At 60.0% G+C, this 2,500-nt stretch overlaps 1 pseudogene; it reads right to left on the reverse strand.

Annotated features, from left to right (window-relative positions):
- LOC124581977 overlaps window positions 1-2,500 on the reverse strand; it is a 7,984-nt pseudogene that overhangs the window by 4,234 nt on the left and 1,250 nt on the right.

Here is a 2,500-nt window from a genome sequence, read left to right on the forward strand (position 1 = left end):
CGGCCCCTCCGGCGGCGGCCCGGTGGTGTCGGCCGCGAAGTCCTCGGCTGCGTCGACGGGCGGCGCAGCGGCCTCGCCCGCGTCAGGCAGCGAGCTCGCTGCTCCACGGCGGGACGCCGGCTCTTCACCCCGACCGATCTCAAGTGCCTCCATGAATTGGCGGACAAGCTGCTTGTGGGCAGCTTGCCGCCGTCGGCACTTGATTGCCTCCAGCGTTCGGTCGGGGAACATCCTGGTAAGTTCTTGATTTACAAAGAAGAACCGGGCGTCCCTCTCCAGGAACAGTTCGGCCTCTGCCTTGGCGAGCGACAGGACTTCTTCCTCCGTCCACCTCGCGCGATGCCTCTCCGTCACGATCTCAGCGTTGGCGGCCGCAGGGTGTTGGCGGCGGCGATGGACCCCGAGACCGTTCTTCGTGGTAAAAGTGCGGTGGCACTCACTGCAAGCAAAGGGAGCTACACAAACTATCGCATTTTCGTTACGGCCGGTTGGCCGGATAGGTGCTGGGGTAGCTGGGGTGGCACCTTCAGCGGAAGGGCCACCATCTCTTGTTTCTTGTCGGCTGCCCCCAACTATAAAGGGATAATGCGAGGGGGGGCTGGTAACCCCCCCAAGCCCCTGGTGCGGTCTTCCACTCTGCAAAAATCAGCGGGCCCACGAGAAGGGGAGAAGACCGCAGGAGAGGAGAGGCTAAGAGGGCTAGGCCCATGTATTGCGCATCACTCTCCCTGTAACTATAACCCAAGGAAGGCACCTCGCAGCAGCAGCACGACTACATCAAGACCGCACTTCGAAAAGCCAAGTCCGGATGCAGCCACACCGCCGCCACTTGGCCACCTTAAGAGAGTCATAGTTACTCCCGTTAAGTTAAGAGAGTCATAGTTACTCCCGCCGTTTACCCGCGCTTGCTTGAATTTCTTCACGTTGACATTCAGAGCACTGGGCAGAAATCACATTGCGTCAACACCCGCTAGGGCCATCGCAATGCTTTGTTTTAATTAGACAGTCGGATTCCCCCAGTCCGTGCCAGTTCTGAGTTGATCGTTGAATGGCGGCCGAAGAGAATCCGCGCACCCGCGCGCCCCCGGAGGAGCACGCTAAGGCGGACGCGGCCTCGCAGCAAGGAAGATCCGTGGGAGGCCAAGGCACGGGACCGAGCTCGGATCCTGCACGCAGGTTGAAGCACCGGGGCACGAACGCCGCGCAGGCGCGCGCATCCTGCACCGCCGGCCAGCACGAGGCCAACCAACGGCGAGAGCAGACCACGCCCGCGCTAAACGCCCGCGCTTACCGGCACCCCTACGGCACTCACCTCGCCCAGGCCCGGCACGTTAGCGCTGACCCACTTCCCGACCAAGCCCGACACGCCCCGATCCTCAGAGCCAATCCTTATCCCGAAGTTACGGATCCAATTTGCCGACTTCCCTTACCTACATTATTCTATCGACTAGAGGCTCTTCACCTTGGAGACCTGCTGCGGATATGGGTACGAACCGGCGCGACACCTCCACGTGGCCCTCTCCCGGATTTTCAAGGTCCGAGGGGAAGATCGGGACACCGCCGCAACTGCGGTGCTCTTCGCGTTCCAAACCCTATCTCCCTGCTAGAGGATTCCAGGGAACTCGAACGCTCATGCAGAAAAGAAAACTCTTCCCCGATCTCCCGACGGCGTCTCCGGGTCCTTTTGGGTTACCCCGACGAGCATCTCTAAAAGAGGGGCCCGACTTGTATCGGTTCCGCTGCCGGGTTCCGGAATAGGAACCGGATTCCCTTTCGCCCAACGGGGGCCAGCACAAAGTGCATCATGCTATGACGGCCCCCATCAACATCGGATTTCTCCTAGGGCTTAGGATCGACTGACTCGTGTGCAACGGCTGTTCACACGAAACCCTTCTCCGCGTCAGCCCTCCAGGGCCTCGCTGGAGTATTTGCTACTACCACCAAGATCTGCACCGACGGCGGCTCCAGGCAGGCTCACGCCCAGACCCTTCTGCGCCCACCGCCGCGACCCTCCTACTCGTCAGGGCTTCGCGGCCGGCCGCAAGGACCGGCCATGACTGCCAGACTGACGGCCGAGTATAGGCACGACGCTTCAGCGCCATCCATTTTCAGGGCTAGTTGCTTCGGCAGGTGAGTTGTTACACACTCCTTAGCGGATTCCGACTTCCATGGCCACCGTCCTGCTGTCTTAAGCAACCAACGCCTTTCATGGTTTCCCATGAGCGTCGATTCGGGCGCCTTAACTCGGCGTTTGGTTCATCCCACAGCGCCAGTTCTGCTTACCAAAAGTGGCCCACTTGGCACTCCGATCCGAGTCGTTTGCTCGCGGCTTCAGCATATCAAGCAAGCCGGAGATCTCACCCATTTAAAGTTTGAGAATAGGTTGAGGTCGTTTCGGCCCCAAGGCCTCTAATCATTCGCTTTACCGGATGAGACTCGTACGAGCACCAGCTATCCTGAGGGAAACTTCGGAGGGAACCAGCTACTAGATGGTTCGATT

This window comes from Schistocerca americana, unplaced genomic scaffold (assembly GCF_021461395.2).
Source record: "Schistocerca americana isolate TAMUIC-IGC-003095 unplaced genomic scaffold, iqSchAmer2.1 HiC_scaffold_383, whole genome shotgun sequence".
NCBI classification, from domain to species: Eukaryota; Metazoa; Arthropoda; class Insecta; order Orthoptera; family Acrididae; genus Schistocerca; species Schistocerca americana.